The following is a 19,628-nucleotide window of genomic DNA, read 5'->3' as shown; positions in this document are numbered from 1 at the left end:
ATGAATCATCTCCATCTTGTTCTTGCTTTGATCTCCGATGCTGTTGGCATCTTCAGACAAGCAATTGTCAACGCTGGTGGTGAAGATGCCACCAGTGCAGTGGAGAGAGTGTTCAACCAGGCAGTAATGGAACTCCCATCTCATCTATCTGTTGATCAGCTGATTCTTGGCCTTCTTGAGGATTCTCAAATTGGGGACTTGTTTCAAGAAGCTGGTGTTTTTCCTGCTCAAGTGAAATCGGAGGTCGAGAAGCTTCGTGGGAAACAAGGAAGAGAGGTGGAGAGTGCTTCCGGGGATACCAATTTCCAGGTTTTGAAGACTTATGGGAGAGACCTTGTTGAGATGGCAGGAAAGCTTGATCCAGTCATTGGCAGAGATGAGGAGATAGGGAGAGTTGTTACAATTCTGTCCAGAAGAACTAAAAACAATCCTGTCCTTATTGGAGAGCCTGGTGTTGGTAAAACTGCTGTGGTGGAAGGTTTGGCTCAAAGGATTTTGAGAGGTGATGTCCCTAGTAATCTTGCTGAAGTAAGACTCATAGCATTGGATATGGGAGCATTGATAGCTGGAGCAAAGTATAGGGGATAGTTTGAAGAGAGATTGAAGGCTGTATTGAAAGAAGTTGAAGAGGCTGAGGGAAAAGTTATACTTTTCATTGATGAAATTCACCTTGTTCTTGGTGCTGGTAGAACTGAAGGGTCTATGGATGCTGCAAACCTCTTCAAACCAATGCTTGCGAGAGGGCAGCTAAGGTGCATTGGTGCAACCACACTTGAGGAGTACAGGAAATATGTGGAGAAAGATGCTGCATTAGAGAGAAGGTTCCAACAGGTGTATGTGGCAGAGCCTAGTGTTGCTGACACAATAAGTATCCTTCGAGGTTTGAAAGAGAAGTATGAAGGTCATCACGGTGTGAGGATTCAGGACAGGGCTCTTGTTGTTGCAGCCCAGCTCTCAAGCCGTTACATCACAGGTATGTACTTTCAAGACTACCATGACTTAGTGTGATTGTGTTGATTTCCTTTTTAGACGTGTTCTTTCATTTGTTAGTCTTATTCAAAGTTGAGATATTGATGTATATGTTTTCTTTTTGGTTAGGGCGTCATCTCCCTGATAAGGCGATTGATTTGGTGGATGAAGCATGTGCAAACGTGAGAGTCCAACTTGATAGCCAGCCTGAAGAAATTGATAACCTTGAGAGGAAGCGAATACAGCTCGAAGTTGAACTTCATGCGCTCGAAAAGGAGAAGGATAAAGCCAGTAAAGCCCGTCTTGTTGAAGTAAGTATTTGTTTTCAAAGAGTGGTTGGAAAATACTTGTGGTTGTTATTGAAAGTGTTTTGTATCATTTGCATTCTAAATGTGTTGTGCTCCTTATAGGTACGGAAAGAGCTTGACGATTTAATGCACGAGCTTCAACCTTTGAAGATGAAATATAAAAAGGGGAAAGAAAGGATTGACGAGCTTAGACGACTAAAGCAGAAGCGAGAAGAGCTCTTGTTTTCCGTACAAGAAGCTGAAAGAAGATATGATTTAGCTAGAGTTGCTGACTTGAAATATGGGGAAATCCCGGAAGTGGAATCTGCTATAGAACAGCTTGAAGGACATTCTGATAATAACTTGATGTTAACGGAAAATGTCTGCCCAGATCATATTGCAGCAGTTGTCAGCCGCTGGACTGGCATACCTGTCACAAGGCTAGGCCAGAATGAGAAGGAGAGGTTAATTGGGCTAGCTGAGAGGTTGCACAACAGAGTAATTGGACAAGAACAAGCAGTTGTTGTTGTTGCTGAGGCAGTATTGAGGTCAAGGGCTGTGTTAGGAAGGCCTCAACAACCAGTAGGTTCATTCCTGCTCCTAGGTCCAACTGGTGTTGGTAAGACTGAACTTGCAAAGGCTCTTGCTGAGCAACTCTTTGATGATTAAAATATGTTGGTGAGGATTGACATGTCCGAGTATATGGAGCAACACTCGGTTTCACGATTAATTGGTGCTCCACCAGGGTAAGTGCCTTGGCATATTTATTCAATCAGCGTTTATATATATATGATGTGAAAGTAGATTTTTACTCTTGTTGAAGCAGAATATCGTCAGTTGAGGAAGGTTCGTCCAGATGAATTCCAGTCGGCGGGAGTCCATCCAAACGATCACTGTGTCACTCCTGCGAATAAGACAGGTTTCTTTACTCGGTCACCGGTGTGGTGCCTGCCACAACACCTCCGATGCCAAAGTTAGCCCAAAAAAGAAAATAGAGTTTTTCTTAAGGAATTTATTTGTTCTTTATGCAATTGTGTACCTTGTGTGGATGGTGCTTCTCCTTTATATGCTTTTCTTTGGTGTCTAGCCGTTGCGGCATTAATTCCTGGTTTAATGGTGCTCCTGGCCGAGTAATGGTTCTTTAATATGCCTCCAACGGTCTACCCAGCTGGTGTCGTAACCGCTCGAGGCATTACTGCTGTCATTGAACCATTTTGGTGCCTTCGTCAGTGACGTGGGATTTTTCTCTCGTCATGGAGGTATAAGTCGTCAGTATCATTTTACTCGTCAGTGAGCCATTCTCGTCATTCCCATCAGATGCCCCCGGATCATGTGGTCGTCGTGACGCGTCATGTCGTCCACAGGATCGAGTATGTCGTCCACAGAATGCGAATCGCTCGAATACGTTGTCCTCAGAATGCGAATCGCTCGAATACGTTGTCCTCAGAATGCGAATCGTTTGAGTTGCAGATGGGGTTTCGTGCTGTAATAAAGGCGTAGTGGCTGCGCCTCTCTGATTGTTGCCACGTGGCGCTTACTGGTGGGTGCAGTTTTGTGCGACCCTTGGGTTTCCCGCTAAGTTGCAGTTTTTTTTTTTTTTTTTTTTGTTTAAAAACTCCCACTTTTCTTCTTCTTTTTGTTTCTCATCTTCTAAAACTTCCTGTTCGTGCTCCTTCCTATTCCTTCAATTCCCTCTGTGAATTAGTGCGCAGTCTCCATCTCTCCAAAGTGGTGCAAGCCGGGGTTTTCTAGCTTGAGGTATGTTCTTTCCTTTTCCTTTCGTTTTTCTTTTTGTTCTTCCCCGTTTCTTAATAATGTGATTCGGGTGCCCCCCTTTTTCCTTCTTTCCTTTTTTTTTTTTTTTAGCTTCTTTGGTCTTTCTATGATAGATAGTTCTGAGGTTTGGGTTATTTGTCCTTCGATTTCTTTCCTATTTGCGCGCTTAGGAGGGTTTGTAGGAGTTTCCCCAAATTTTAAGGGTTTTATCTCAGAGGGTAACGGTTTGGGAGTGGTGGTGGCCGATTTGTTGCCATTACTTCGCCTATCCGTCAATTGGTTGGGGAATTTGTTAAGGGAGTGGGAAAGGATGTCTGAGGTGAGGACGAGTGAGCTTGAGACCGGGCTGTCATCCAGTGACGATCCAGTGGGGGGAGATACCGCCGTTTCTTCCTTCCGGAGGTCGGGGCTTTCCACGCCCTTAGAGAGGTATGTGGTCCGGATTCGAGGTTTTAGGTAGATTTAGGGAAAGATTTCGCTTCCCGGAGCGGGTTAGGGTTCGTTTGCCGACCAAGGAGGATCGGGCTTGTCATTCTTTCCACGGGAGGTCTGTTTTATGAGTCTTCTTTTATCTCGCGGGTTGAGGCTCCCGGTTCATCCCTTTTCATGGAGTTGTTAGATCGTTACGGCATTGCTCCGGGGCAACTTATGCCTAACTCCGGAGGATGCGGTCAGTATGGGAATATGGTGGCCGCTACGACGGGGAGAGCTTAGGGTGGACGAGCTCACCTATTTGTACCGTCTAAAGGAATCTAAAGAGTTCGGGTATTATGAGTTAGTCCCATGGGAAAAGAGGACCCGGATCGTCCGAAATTTACCCTCGTCTTTCAGGTACTGGAAATCCCGGTTCTTCTTTGTGTCGGGGGACGATTTTGAAACCCCCTCTGGAGGGGTTTGGGGTGAACTCCCGAGGCTATCTCGTCAGTGGAGGACCCCAAACTTAGGTGCGTCATTACTTATTCCCGTCACCCGAGTTTCGTTGAACTTGATTTTCTCCAAATTTTTTTTTTTTTTTTTTTAACTCCTCTGTTCATTGTTTTGCGCAGTAAAAGGCGCCCTAAGCTCAAGAGCAGATATAAGGAACGAGTGGAGAAGGCGATTGAGTATGCGCAGACAATTGTGGATTGGGACGACCTTGTAGACCCGCGCACTCTCGCATTCTATTGTCTCGGCCTCGAACCTTCTGCTTTCGTCTTGCGTAACCTCCGGATTGAAGGCAAAAAAAGTAATTTGCGCCTCGTGTATTTCCTTCTCATGAATGTTCCTTTCACATGTTTTTTTTTTATACGTTCCTTTTTCGCAGAGATGACGACCAAATTTAACAAAGGCATGTATGACAAGATGAGAGCAAAAAAGGACGAACCTTTATCCCACCTTGGGAGAAAGGTGGTCCGCATTACCGGGACGGGCCCTCCGGTTACTCCTGCAGCTTCTATTACGCATCTCGTCTCCGGGGCCCGACACGACGAGGTCGGCCTCTCCTGCCGCCTCTATCGAGGAAATCCCCCGCTCACCTTCTAAGAAGCAGCGAACTTCAGACAAGGGGAAGGAGAAGGTTGACTCTCGTTCGTCATCAATCTGGGACGACGAGAGACTTGCTGCGGACAGAGCTCGTGAGGTGGTGACGGCGGACGACTTGAGGATCTTCTCAGGCTCATCAGCGAAGGATCTTGTGGGTCGTCGGTTGCACAAGCGGGTCCAGTAATGCCACTTGTGTTATTTTTGCTTCACATGCCCGTTCACTTCTTCCTTCTCCTCCTTTTTTTTTTTTTTTGACCCCCCTATGTGTTCTACGAGTGTTGGGGAAAAGTATTCATCTTTCCTCGAGTATTTAGCTCAAGAGGCCAAGGTCGAGTCGGCTTTATCGCAGATATCTGGTCTTGGAGATGGACAACTCAAAGCTCGAAGGAGCTTATAGTCGCCATGGGTGAGGCTAATGCGCGAGGAAGAGGCCGGGAAGATTCGGGACGACCTTAGAACCGAGCGGCGTTGGTTCTAGAGAAGGACGAACAACTAGCTTCTGCTTCGGGAGAGCTGAAAGGGGTTGCTGCAAGGGCAATAGAGGGCTTCCGGCAAGCCAAAGAGTACAACTCTGTCCTCTTTAGCCGTGGTACTTCAAGGGATTCGAGTTCTTTGCGAAGATACCTAATCAAACACCCCTCTGGAGTAGACTTGGCGACGCTAGATATGGAGGAGGTAGATAGAGAGATGTCTGGCGGACGGTACAGCGGCGCAATGGCTCTGATGCTAGTACCCCACTGAAGTCCCTCCTGCTGATGAAAGAGAGGACGAGTGAAAACTTTTTATAATTTCTGCTTGTGTCGTTTTTTTTTTTTTTTAGGTGTGCACTTTGTATTTTGGGGTTTAACTTGGGAACAATTTTACTTATATTTTGAGACTATTATTTTTGCTTTAAAGTAATTGCTCACTTGCTCTTGGTTTTGTAGCTACTTGTTTTGTTTTACTTGGAATATACATCTCTCTATCTCGTCGCAATGCACCGTCATTACTTAGATTTTTAGGAGACATTTTTTGTGTCTCGTCAGTAATGTATATCCGTCGGTGCAAGATCCCATTACTTAGATTTTTTTTGGAGACATTCTTTGTGCCTCGTCAGTAATATACATCCGTCGGTGCGGAATTTTATTACTTAGGTTTTTTTTTTTTTTTGGAGACATTCTTTGTGCCTCGTCAGTAATATACATCCGTCGGTACGGAATTTTATTACTTAGGTTTTTTTTGGAGACATTCTTTGTGCCTCGTCAGTAATATACATCCGTCGGTACGGAATTTTATTATTTAGATTTTTTGGAGACATTCTTTGTGCCTCGTCAGTAATATACATCCGTCGGTGCGGAATTTTATTACTTAGATTCTTTTTGGAGACATTCTTTGTGCCTCGTCAGTAATATACATCCGTCGGTGCGGAATTTTATTACTTAGATTTTTTTGGAGACATTCTTTGTGCCTCGTCAGTAATATACATCCGTCGGTGCGGAATTTTATTACTTAGGTTTTTTTTGGAGACATTCTTTGTGCCTCGTTAGTAATGTGGACTGGTCTGTTAGCACGACTGTAGGCAATGCTTTTATTAATTTCAGAAAAATGAATACATTCGATTGTCACACCTTTTCATGGTACTTCTTTAAATGTTCAATGTTCCATGGTCGAGGAAGTGCTTTCCCGTCCATGGTTTCCAGGTGATAGTTGCCCTGCCTGGAGTAATGAGTGACTCGGTAAGGTCCTTCCCATGTGGGGCCGAGCTTTCCTTGGGTGGAGTTTCTGGTTGCTGTCGTCACCTTCCGCAAGACGAGGTCACCAACGTGGAGTCGTCTGAGTCTCACTCTTTTATTGTAGTACTCGGTCATTTTCTTCTGGTATCCTGCTATCCTGTTCGAGGCTCTGTTTCTTACCTCGTCCAGGCAGTCCAGATTTACTCGTAACTGTTGGTCATTGCTTTCATCGTGGAATGCTTCTCGTCTGATGCTGGTTACTCCCACCTCGACCGGGATTACTGCTTCGGTGCCGTATGTAAGCCTGAATGGGGTTTCGCCCGTTGGAGTTCTTGCAGTGGTTCTGTAGGCCCACAGCACGTTGGATAGTTCTTCCGGCCAGGCACCTTTAGCCTCGTCCAGCTTGGTTTTGATCATCTGGAGCAATGTCCGATTTGTTACTTCCGTCTGCCCGTTCGCCTGTGGATGCCCAGGGGATGAGAACTGATTTTTGATGCCGAGGCCGGAGCAGAAGTCTCTGAAGCCTTGGTTATCAAACTGTCGTCCGTTGTCCGTGACGATTGTCCGTGGTATCCCGAACCTGCAGATGATATTTTTCCACACGAAGCTTCGGACTCGTGCTTCGGTGATGGATGCCGTTGCCTCGGCCTCCACCCATTTTGTAAAGTAATCAATTGCGACGAGGAGGAATCTTACTGTCCTTTCCGGGGGTAACGGTCCGACGATGTCGATTCCCCATTGTGCGAATGGCTACGGGGATGATATGGTCGTCAACTTCTCTGGGAGTCGCTGGATGTTTCCAAATCTCCGACACTTGTCGCAATTTTTGACGAGTTGCGCTCGTCTGTTTGGATGGTTGGCCGAAATAACTGTTCGGATGACTTTGCTCGCCGGGGATACGGGGCCGGCGTGGTTCCCACACACGCCTTCGTGTATCTCTTCTAAGATGTGCACCCGGCTTCGTCCACGTCGACACACTTCAAGTATGGTAGGGAATAACCTCTTTTGTATAATCGGTCATTTAGAATGGTGAACCTGGTTGCTCTTTGCTTGACCTTCCTGGCGTCTTTGGGGTCCTGGGGGAGGTGCCCGTCTTGGAGGAAGGATATGATTGGCGCCATCCGAGTTTGTTTATTCCACAGATGTTTGCAAATATCGAGATTTCCTCGATGCTTGGGGCGTTCTTGTATCTCCATGGTCGGCTCCGTGGATGCGGGTTCATCCTCCGACGATGCTATTTTCGCAATCTCGTTCGCTTCCATATTCTGGCCTCTCGGGATCTGCATGAACTCCAGTTTGTCGAACTCCCGGGCCAAATGCTTTGCTATCTTGAGGTATTTCTGCATTCTTTCCTCCTTTGCTTCGTACTCCTCCTTGATCTGTGCTACCACTAGCTTCGAGTCACATTGGACGACCAGGTTTTTTGCTCCGATTGCCTTCCCTATTCTCAGCCCTGTCAGTATTCCTTCATACTCAGCTTCGTTATTGGTGGCTGGGAACTTGAGTCGAACTCCATACTTGAGTTTTTCTCCGTCGGGAGTTGTTATAACGATCCCTACTCCTCCCCTTCTTCGGGCTGATGATCCGTCAGTCTGGATCGTCCATCGTTCTGCAGCATCTTCGCAATTGTCGTCGTCTTTAGGTGTGAACTCGGCAATGAAATCCGCTAACGCTTGGGCTTTGATGGCAGTTCTGGGAAGGTACTCAATATCAAACTGGCTAAGTTCCACTGCCCACTGAACCATTCTCCCGGCTGCCTCTGGCTTGTTCATGGACTTCCTGATCGGTTGGTCCGTCATTACCAATATTGGGTGTGCTTCGAAGTACGGTCGCAGCTTCCGTGAGGCTACTATCAAGGCGAATGCAATTTTTTCAATTCTGGGGTATTTGGCTTCTGCCCCCTGGAAGGCTTGGCTTATGTAATAAAAGTAGCCTGTTTTTTATCTTCTTCCACGATCGGGGCCGCGGCGGCAGGTCGATGCGCGGATATAAGTAGAGGCTTTCCCCTTCTTTTGACGGACTTAGTAGAGGTGGATTACTTAGGTAGCGTTTGAGCTCTTGAAACGCGGCTTCACATTCATCAGTCCAGGCGAAAGCTTGCTTCAACGTCTTGAAAAGGGCGGAGGCATTTGTCCGTTGCTTTGGAGACGAACCTATTTAATGCGGCGATCCTCCCCGTGAGCTTGGACATCTTTGACGGACTTCGGTGACGTCATGTCTAGTATTGCTCGCACCTTCTCCGGATTGGCCTCTATCCCTCTTTGAGACACCATGAATCCCAAGAATTTACCCGATGTTACCCCAAAACACACTTGCTAGGGTTCAACTTCATCGATATCTCCGAGGGTATTGAATGTTTCTTCCGGGTCGTCCGTGTGTGCCGGTTCTTTTTGCTCTTGACGAGCATGTCGTCCACATATACCTCCATGTTTCGCCGATTTGCTTGCTTGAACATTTTGTTTACTAACCTTTGGTACGTTGCTCCTGCGTTCTTCGGTCCAAAAGGCATTACCTTATAGCGGTAGAGCCCACGGCTCGTGATGAAGGCGGTTTTTCTTGATCTTCCTCAGCCATTTTTATTTGGTTGTATCCCGAAAAGGCGTCCATGAACGTCGGGATTTTATGCCCGGCCGTGGAATCCACCAATTTGGTCTATCCTTGGCAAGGGAAACTATCCTTTGGGCATGCCTTGTTTAGGTCCGTGAAATCTACGCACATTCTCCATTTTCCATTCGCTTTCTTTACCGGCACGACGTTGGCAAGCCATTCGGGATAATACACTTCCCCGATGAAGTCCGCCCTGCAACAACTTGTTAACTTCGTCGTTGATCGCGGCTTCGTTCACGGGGCAAAGACGCGGCGCCTCTCGTTGGACGGGTTTCTTTTCGGGATCTACGCTTAATCCGTGCTGAATCACTTGTCGTGATATGCGGGCATATCCTCATGACTCCACGCGAAGACGTCCCGGTTTTCCCCGAGGAATTGAATGAGCTTCATTCTCATTTCGGGGCTTAGTCTTTGTCCCTATCCTCGTCACCTTCACGATTTCCCCCTCCACGACTTCAACGGCTTCCAAAGCCTCGTTTTGTCTTCTTTCTCCTTCTCTATCGTCCATGTGTGGTTCTCATTTGTGGCCACAACGGCACAGTAACATTCCCTAGCCAGGATTTGATCTCCTTTAGCTTCGCCAACCCCGTCCTCAGTTGGGAATTTCACCTTCAAGCAATATGTGGACGTGACCGCCTTCCATACGTTGAGCGTAGGTCTACCAATGATTACATTGTACGCCGACGGGCAATCTACTACCGGAAAATCCGGGGACGTGTTTGCTGCTTTGCGGGTACGTCCCTATCGTGACTTTTAGTGTTACTATACCCACAGGGTATACTTTGTCCCCATTGAAGCTAACGAGGGGAGAGTCGAAGGGCGCGGCCTCTTGGGATCAAGTTTCGAGTTCTTGGAAGGCGCGGGTACATAATGTCTCGTAACCGCCATTATCTATAAGTATCCTCTTCGTGTTGAATCCCTCGATCGTGAGTGTTATAACCAGGGGGTCATTGTGTGGTTGCCTTACTCCTCGTGCATCTTCTTCGTTGAAAGATACGTCACGATCTGTTCGTCTCTGTTTGAATGGGGGTAGCATATGGACGCTATTCACCTGTCTCTGGCGTGCTTTCTTGAGGGACTTGCATGACCCTCCTGATGGTGGCCCTCCTGCAATCGTGTGTATTTCTCCAATCACGTTTTGCGGTAGTTGAGGAGTCTTTGGCCCCATTCTTTGTCGAAGGCTCGCGCGGCCCTTACCTTCGTCTTTGAACTCTTTGGGTTCTCCCTTCTTGACATACTTTTGCAATTTTCCTTTTTGTATCAACTCTTCTATCTGTCCTCTCAGGTCTCGGCAATCCTCCGTATAATGGCCGTGATCCTTATGGAATCGGCAGTATTTGTTCTTGTCCCGTACGTTAGGGGATGAATGTAAGGGCTTTGGCCACTGAAGGTAATGTTGATCCTGGATCTATGTCAGAATTTTGTCAATAGGCATAATCAGAGGGGTAAATTTTACCGTTCGGGGTGTCTTCTCGTCCTTTCGTTTGTCTACGTCATTTCCTCGACGGTTTGGGCGCTCCCTCTTCTGCCCCCTGCGTTCGTCTTTGTTCCTTCCCTCTTTTTTGATGCGCCTCGTCCATAATGGCTGCTAGTGCGTCCTCGGCATTCATATATTTTTGCGCTTTCAGGAGCATTTCTGCCATCGTTCGGGGCGGATTCTTTGCCAATGAGACAACGAATTCTCGAGACCTAAGCCCGGCTTTGAATGTCGTCAGCTGTACTTTGTCGTCTGCATCGTCCACTTCCAAGGTCTCTCGAGTGAAACGCTTCACGTACGAGCGCAAGGTCTCCTTTTCACCTTGCTTAATAGTGAGCAGGTGGTCCGCGGGTCTATTGGGACGTTGTCCCCCGACAAAATGACGCAGAAAGGCGTTACTTAACTGTTCGAAGTTGTCAATAGATGAGGTGGGTAGCCTCGTGAACCATTCCCCTGCCCTCCTTTAGTGTGGTAGGGAATGAACGACACATTATCTCGTCAGGGGGCTGTTGAAGACCCAACGTCGTCTTGAAGGTATTAAGGTGGTCTTGGGGGTCCTTGAGTCCGTCGAAGGGTTCGAGTTGAGGTAACCGAAACTTTGGTGGCAACGCCGTTCCAAAGCTGCCATGGTAAAGGGTGAATCGTTGCCGGACCATTTTATCTAAGCTCCGATCCGTCTTCTCCTTGATGGCATTTTTCACTCGTTCATCTCCTTTCTCATTTCTGGAGGAGATCGGAATGCTGTTCCTCCGGAGTGATGGTCCTTCGTCGATCGGTTCTCCATGGCTATCTCCTTCGTCTTCTTGAATTTGCTCTCGATCGGTTCTCTTCCTGCCGAAGCCTTTGCTTTATTTCTTCGTTATCGTACGCTGGTGAGCTCTTCCACGGTGGCCACAAGAGTACGAATTTCTTGAGCCAAAGCCGCCTTTGGATCTTGGTTGGACTCCATCTCGGGATGTTGAAGTTGGTAGGAGCTATGCGCTTTCGGATCGTAATGCGAGAACGTCGTTTCCCACGGGCGCCAACTGAAGCGGAGATATCGTCGGTTGAGGAAGGTTCGTCCGGATGAATTCCGGTCGGCGGGAGTCCGTCCAAACGATCACTTGTGTCACTCCTGCGAATAAGACGAGGTTTCTTTACTCGGTCACGGTGTGGTGCACTGCCACAACACATCCGATGCCAAAGTTAGCCCAAAAAAGAAAATAGAGTTTTTCTTAAGGAATTTATTTGTTCTTTATGCAATTGTGTACCTTGTGTGGATGGTGCTTCTCCTTTATATGCTTTTCTTTGGTGTCTAGCCGTTGCGGCATTAATTCCTGGTTTAATGGTGCTCCTGGCCGAGTAATGGTTCTTTAATATGCCTCCAACGGTCTACCCAGCTGGTGTCGTAACCGCTCGAGGCATTACTGCTGTCATTGAACCATTTTGGTGCCTTCGTCAGTGACGTGGGATTTTTCTCTCGTCATGGAGGTATAAGTCGTCAGTATCATTTTACTCGTCAGTGAGCCATTCTCGTCATTCCCATCAACTCTCATTCTATTCTTGCAATTCTTAGGTATGTTGGACATGAGGAAGGGGGACAGCTCTCGGAGGCCGTGAGGCGCAGGCCTTATAGTGTAGTACTCTTTGATGAAGTGGAAAAGGCACACGTCTCTGTATTTAATACTCTTCTCCAAGTTTTAGATGATGGAAGGTTAACCGATGGCCACGGCCGTACTGTTGATTTTAGGAGCACTGTGATTATCATGACATCAAACCTTGGAGCAGAGCACCTCCTTTCTGGACTAATGGGCAAGGTCTCAATGCAAATTGCTCGTGATCGTGTAATGCAGGAGGTATTGAGTTACTTCATTACTTAACAAATAAATGTACATATTTCTGTTTTGTTGAAATTGGTTGTAATCCATTTGTTGTTACTTGACAGGTAAGGAAGCACTTCAGGCTAGAGTTGCTAAATAGGCTGGACGAGATTGTGGTATTTGATCCTCTCTCACATGAGCAGCTGAGGAAGGTTGTTCAGTTACAAATGAAGGACATTGCAAGTCGGCTTGCTGAGAGGGGAATTGCCTTGGATGTGAGTGATGCTACTTTGGACCATGTTTTAGAGAAAAGTTATGATCCGGTTAGTATTCCTTTGTCCAATCAATCAATATATATATATATATATATATATATATATATACACACACACACACACACAGACTTCACGCGGAGCATTTGAGGTTTTATTATGTGGCATTCTAATTTTGCATTTAGTTTTTTTTTTACTTCTTTTTATTATTATTTTTTTTTTACGTTACCTAAAAGATCACATTAACTTATTTTTTTACTATTATCTCATTAATCTCTCATTAATTGTTTGAGCTTACATTGCACATTTCTCTCTTATTCACGTCTTTTAGCATACCCATTGTTTTAATATTAAAAATAAAAGCAAAAAAAAAAAAAAAAAAATTAAGTACTAGTATAACTAACCAATAAATAAGGCACTATGGAGAGATAGAGAGACATGAGAATATTGTGGATTGTTAAATGAATCACATTATTTCACTATTTCCAAAATAAAATACTTGAGATTGACAAAGCATTTGTAAGAGAGAGAAATAGAGGAGTTTGAGGGGCTGCCACCGTTGTCATGCTGACCTCTCACCACTATCAAGTTGCCGAAATCCCTATGGGTAATTTTTTTTTATTACTTCTTACAATGAACTCATTACTAACAAAATTTTATAACAATCATGCTACAATATATATATATATATTCTTCAAAATTATCTTACATTAAACATTACAATATTATTCGTGCATCACATGAGCAACTTACTAGTTAGTCTAAAGACACAACTTTTCTCAATACTTTAATTTTCATTACTGTTGAGTTGACAAGTTGTTAATCGTGGGCAATAGAGTAGTGTCAATGTTCGGTCTATATGAATATCAACAACTTGACAACTCAACAGTTGTAAGAAATGGTGTGAAAAAGATTGTGTCCGTAGTTTGTATCCTTAAGCTTAAATCTGGTTTGCTTTTTGGTTGCATGAAAATACTTAATGTTTTTTTTTTTTTTTTTCCTGTTCAGGTTTATGGTGCTAGACCTATCAGGAGGTGGCTGGAGAAGAAGATTGTGACAGAGCTGTCAAAAATGCTTATAAGGGAAGAGATTGATGAAAACTCAACAGTCTACATAGATGCTGGGCCTAATGGGAGTGGATTGGTGTATAAGGTGGAGAAAAAATGGAGTGTTGGTTAATGCAGCCACTGGTCAAAAATCAGATGTTTTGATCCAAATCTATGAGATGATGATGATGATGATGATGATAATGGTGAGATGGATGAAATGGATAAATAAAGTGTTTCCTAAGGAAAAGGGCAAGTGTGTAGTCCTATGCATCCCTACAGTGTTTCCTTGTTTTAAGTACTGCTGAATGATGAAATGAAGTGCGGACTTCCTCCCATGTATTGTCTATTGAAATATATAAATGGCTATTTCTTTTTAATTAGCTCAGCTTATTCATTTGGTTATTTAGAATGTTACTTATTTTTGTTAGGAAAAAACTTGTTTTACAAAACACATTGTGTTATAAAGAGACACGTTTTCAAGTTATAAAACACAGTGTGTGGAACTGTGTAAAACAAACACCACATGGTGTAAATGGTTAATGCTCATTTACAAGAAATGATTGGTTTTGAATATTTTAGTTTGGATGGATCTTAGATTACCCTTAATCATGGGCTAGGGTTTATTGGCAATATGTCCCCTCTAGGCTGCTTTTACTATTATTGGACATAAATTTTATTCCAGGGACTGGGGTTCCTGTCAACTAGATGCTAGGGGGCAGAAATGATGAAGTTGATTTTATAGAAGCCCTCTCATGTTCTTTTACAGAATTAAATGCAATGTACGTGCAGGACAAGAATATAGTAATTTAGGGTCATCTGTATATCAGCGGGAATAGAGTTTAGCCTTTTTGAACAAGATCATGCTATATATGCATACCAAATACCGAATAGATGCAGTTGATTATGGGTTCCAGTTCTGAACCCTGAATCTTGCCCACCAAGCTTGACCATTGTAATATAAGACCTTGTATGTGATTTCTTGTAGGGTCATCACTTATTTTTTACTTTTCGTTACAACCGTTCACAGCTCTCTCCATGTCCTGTTTTGAACTGCATGATTTCTTGAATCCTTAAATGCCTTTGCTTTCAGGGAATTCTCCAATCTCAAGGAAGGATTTTAAAAAAGATGAGGTTTATGCCATCATCTTTGTCATCAAATTCTCATAGACTGCTGACTGCTCTTGTTGACTCAAGGCATAAAAAGGTTTATAAGGTTAAGAACTGCATCACTGACATTGATCCTGAGAGGGAAAAAAGAGGAAAAAGAAAAGGTAATTACTAATTAATTGCATTAAGTAGTGGTGTGTGCTTTATATTGAGAATCATGAATTTCATTTGTCCATTTTTCTAGTTTGTAGGCTGAAAGTCAAAACATCAGAGCTAATGTACTTCTTAATCGGAAGAGGGAAAAAGTGAACCGGAAATATACTCCAACTGTAGACAGGAGGCGCCAACTTTCTCCCAGGTTCTTGGAGGATGCTCTTCATGAGGTCAGCTCTTACTCTTACAATGAATGGGAAATAGATGAAAAAGTTAAAACACTTGCCTTTTCCTCCTTCATCTATGGAATTTTATTATTTGACTGGTACTTTTCACCTTGTAGACGAGAAACATTGTTTTAGGCATGGAAAAGCCTATAGTCTTCATCTTCCTGTAGTATTCTGGAGTATTTTTCTATATATATATATGTCTGTCCAAGCCTGAACCAATTCTCCTAATTGTGCACCAATTTTTAGGATGATGAGACAGATTATTATGATTCAAGACGTTCTCGCCGCCGCTTTGAGGAAGATTTGGAAGTTGAAGCCCGAGCTGAGAAACGCATTCTAAATGCTAAAAAGGTCTTATGACTTGATCTCTTAAGTGATTCCCCCCACCCAAAGAAAAGGTGATTATTTATTTTTTCTGCTAAGACAAAGTTTCGCTTTCGGTGTTCTAGTCACAGGGACCAAAAGACATCCCTCGCAAGTCATCTCTGCCAACTGCTAAATCTTCTCGACGCCCAGTGGATTTCTCTGACAGTGAACGAGAGGAGTCCGAGTATGAGGAGAGGTCTCCCCCATGTAAAAGAGCTGAGGAGCCGGTGCAAGAGTATGAAGACGAGGAAGAAGAGGAAGAACATGATGAACAAGAGGCAGAAGTGAATGAAGCATTGGAGGAGGAAGAGGAGGAGGAGGCTGAGGTATGCCTGTTTCTTTGATTAATCTAAAATTTCCATACTACATGTTTCAGCTAGGCTCTCTGGTATGTACTCTTCCAATTGAGGAACAGGAGATTATTTACTTAATAATTGTTGTTTTATGATCGTGCTGTCTGATGCGGGCATTTTTGTTTTTGATATGTCGGATGCCTTTGGATACTTCAAATTTCCTGAGTTTAAACTGTCTATTTTAGATGTACTGTTGTGTCCATAACATACTTTAAAGAATTACCATTGATTGTTTTAGGACTCTAATATTTCTTCATGCCTGCTGTAATAATTGACTAGAACAACTGGCTGTCTGTCAGTATGATAGTTAGGCCATAGATTGTGCGAGTATTTTTTATATTTGGTCAACGGGATTTGACGTGTCAATAGACACCAGGTGTTATGTTTCATTTTGCATCTAATCTGAAAATTCCTTAGCATGCATCCTCGAGCAGCACTGAACAACTCTTGACGAGTTTTGGTCCTAGTGTGAACTGCTTTGGTCTAGTCCTCTGGAAGGGCTGCCAAAGAAAATACAAGTTGAACCTTTGACAGAAACAGTGATAAATGCACTATGCATATAATTCATGTGGCTAGGGAATGCAGCTTTTTCTGTGGAACCTAAGAGTTCTTTGGCACTGATGATGATAGATTGGTGTTATGAGACTGTCCAATGTCATATAATTAACAAATTATCTGCTCTAGGTGGTACAATGATGTTAACCCTGAAAGGAAATGGTTGTGCCAGATGGTTAAGTTTTTCATCCTTATTTATTGCAATTTGTAATACATATATGATCTCTTTTTGGGTGATCATCCCTAAGATTGTCATGGTGTGGAATGCACACATTGTCCTCTTTATAAAAATTCCATGTAAGGAGATATTGCAATGTTATGAAATAAAGTTTATTTTTTATTCTTTTTATACTTCATCCTGCTTTTTGGATATTTTCAGGAGCCAAAACAGAAGGGTAGGGAGTTTGGAGGCAGTCTCGAAGCGCAAGGGGATTGAGTCAGATGAGGACTCTCCTCCAAGAAAGACTACATCCCATCGCCGAATGGCAGTTGTTTATGATAGTGATGAGGAATGAAACTTGCTTCAGAAAAGAATTCCATAAGTGAGTATCTCATTTATGTACAGTAAACTTCTTTTTCATAATTTTTGTCATGCTTGCTCTCACAGTTGAAACTGTTGGAGATGGAGAAAGTACATAATTGCCTTTTGTAAGAAGAGTTTATTGATTTCATGGAAAATCCTTGCTTGAATAACTGTTCATTTCTTTGTCTTGATTATAAAATATTTTGTTTTTTGCATTATTTTTCTTATCATATTATTGTTTCATAGGGAACTATGTAAAAAGTAATATATCTCCTTGTACTAGGTAAAAGTAAAGGTTGTATTATTTAGCATATGGTTTTTTTTTTTGTGAATTTCTTTTAGGGGCTATGATTTTGAGTCATATTCTTACATTGTTTCAGCTGAACATTTGAGAATGAATCAGAGATGAGCCACCTTTGCAATTGGGGTTGGGATAACCATTGCATATTGTTGATAAGACTGTTAGTTGTAGCAAAAGAAAATGGTGGCTCCCGTTTTCCCCCATTTTGCAAAGTTTGTTACTCTTAACGTGTCTATGTATATGAATAAGGATAAGTATTTTATTATGTAGGAGGAGATGTTGTGAACTGAATCAGTGTTCTCCATCATTTTTTCCCCTAAATTAATTTTGATTTTTTTTTTTTGAGTTAGCTCTTATTATTTGTAATGACTACTAAAATTAGTAATGGGTACTTTGTGATGGTCGAAGAATATTGTACAAGGCTTATCGTTATTTTTATTATTCCCAAGTATCTGTGTTTTTATTTATTTTTTATAATTACTTGGAAGTTTGTCAAATGCAATGCCCTTAGGTATCCAGTGACAGCAGAAATCAGCCTCTTTATTTTTTGGGTGTATGAAGGAACTTTACTTTATTTTTTTGAGATAGGTAGATAGTAGGGAGGAGGGGGAGGTAGAGGTGGACGTGGGATTGCAACTTGTCACAAAGGATGTTATTACTTAAATCCCGACTAAAAAAACTTCATTGAAAAAAGGGAAATGAATTATCATAGATTTGTAAAGAGTTTTACTAACGTATGTCCAGTAAATTATTTTAGGAAATTTTTTAATGAAAAAATAAAACAGTAACTAATGATGCCAAAAAATCACCAGTAAACTACACAGTTCTCACAAGGTCGAAACAATACCTGCACAACAAAAAGAAAAGACCTAACAGAGAGCACCGGTGTGGTGCTGGCCAAAAACCCTTCGAAGGTCAAGTTAGAACTTTTTCGCAACCCTAGAGTGCCAGAGTTGAGTGAATAATGCGTACCTTGATTTGTGAGGGTTTTAGGGTATTTATAGTAGTGTAGGGTTAACATCCGTGCCTTGGCCACGAAGTCTTTTCCTTCTAGGATAGAACCTCTCCCATCTTGCATACTTCTTAGAGTTCTTTTCTTTATAGGAGTCTTCGCGATTAAGGTTAAGCGTGTGGCACAAGAACTCTCTCCTTACACACTTTTGCGTGGAGATCAAGTAAAACCCCATCTGACCTAATGTGAGATGCAAGTCAATTCCATCTAAGGATTCTTGGAGCCCAACCAAAACAGGTGTCTGCCACGTGGCTCCTTACATCCGTCCACTATTTGTCCAAGCATTTTATATCCGTCGTCTTTCATCCGGCCAGCATCACATTGTCACAGCTAGATCCGTCAACTTCATTTTACCCTCTTCAGTAACTATCTTTTTTGACAGTTTTATCAATTTTCAATAAAAATTTTCATAAAATTGGTGACTAATATATGTTCGAAAGGTATACATTAACTGAATCTATTTGTAAAAAGAAGAAAAGATAACGGCACATGAAGACAGAGTAAGAAGTATTGAAAGTGGGTAAAAAAAAGGTGTGGACAGGAGGGTGGATATAAAAGCATTAATTCAACCACAAACTGTTTGTGAATGATGCGTTCTTTGAAATTTGTGTGAAAAAGGGCTAAAAGTCTGGGACCCTACTTTAGGGCAAAATGTAAAGAGAACTTTATGAATTTAGGATTAGTGGCAAGTGATGTCTTGTGGTTTTGGTTTACAAAATTAACTCTGAATTAAGTGCAGTGGCAAAATTTGTTCTTCTATTCAACTTCTGTTGTTTCAGTGGATGAAAAATATTCATCTCCATGTACCATCCACCAATGTCTTACAACCCAAAATGAGCCATAAATAAAACCGAAAACAAAGCAAAAACTTGAAGAAGTACCAAGTTCCTGGCCAAGTCTCGGAAAGTACCATTTTTTTTTGCGTCTATATGGGGCTCCCTTCAAAAGTATATTGACAGGTACGGTATGTATTCTTTTTTGACAAATGGGCAGAAATGAGATATGACACTTTTTTTCCATTCAAGTTTTAGGTTCGGTATGTATTCTTTTTTGACAAATTGGCAGAAATGAGATATGACACTTTTTTTCCATTCAAGTTTAGGTTTGTTTGTTTTCTTGTGCTGGGCTCTCTCTTACTTTGTTATGCCAACTTAAGAATTAGTGAAAAAAAATCTAGAATGTTAGGTTCACAACATTTTTATAATAAATTTTATGTATCAAGTTGTTACTTTTTTGCCTACTAGTATTAACTTGCTACTTAAGATTTGTTGTGAAATTATTGTAAAAACATTGTGGACGTAGTGTTTCTCATTTTTGATTCCCCAAAATTACTTATTCTAAAAAAAACCCCCCTAAATTGGACAAGTTTGGAGGAGAAGTTCCACTTATATTAAAAAATTTTAAATTGTAAATACAATACCTCTCTTTACTTAATTTTAAAATTGAGTAACATACAGTTAATGCCTCTAAGATTTGGGCTAATATTAGCTTGGTTCAAAACCCACCAACTTGATCCCTAATCACCGTGAGAGAGAGAGGAAAAAAAAATGAGTAACAAT

The 19,628-nt window shown here is 42.7% G+C and overlaps 1 long non-coding RNA gene and 1 pseudogene across 1 annotated transcript; both read left to right on the top strand.

Moving 5' to 3' along the window:
• On the top strand, positions 1 to 13,774 carry LOC142632778 (chaperone protein ClpB1-like; annotated as a pseudogene).
• Positions 13,775 to 14,563: 789 nt separating this feature from the next.
• Positions 14,564 to 17,474, top strand: LOC142631423 (uncharacterized). The gene is made up of 6 exons (XR_012843608.1): positions 14,564 to 14,740; positions 14,828 to 14,959; positions 15,206 to 15,310; positions 15,409 to 15,651; positions 16,613 to 16,775; positions 17,137 to 17,474. It is a non-coding gene; the product is annotated as an uncharacterized LOC142631423 (long non-coding RNA).
• Positions 17,475 to 19,628: the final 2,154 nt, after the last annotated feature.

This window comes from Castanea sativa, chromosome 4, assembly GCF_040712315.1.
Source record: "Castanea sativa cultivar Marrone di Chiusa Pesio chromosome 4, ASM4071231v1".
NCBI lineage: Eukaryota > Viridiplantae > Streptophyta > Magnoliopsida > Fagales > Fagaceae > Castanea > Castanea sativa.
The sequence above is the reverse complement of the archived record's forward strand: the minus strand, read 5'-3'. Positions and strand labels throughout refer to the sequence as shown.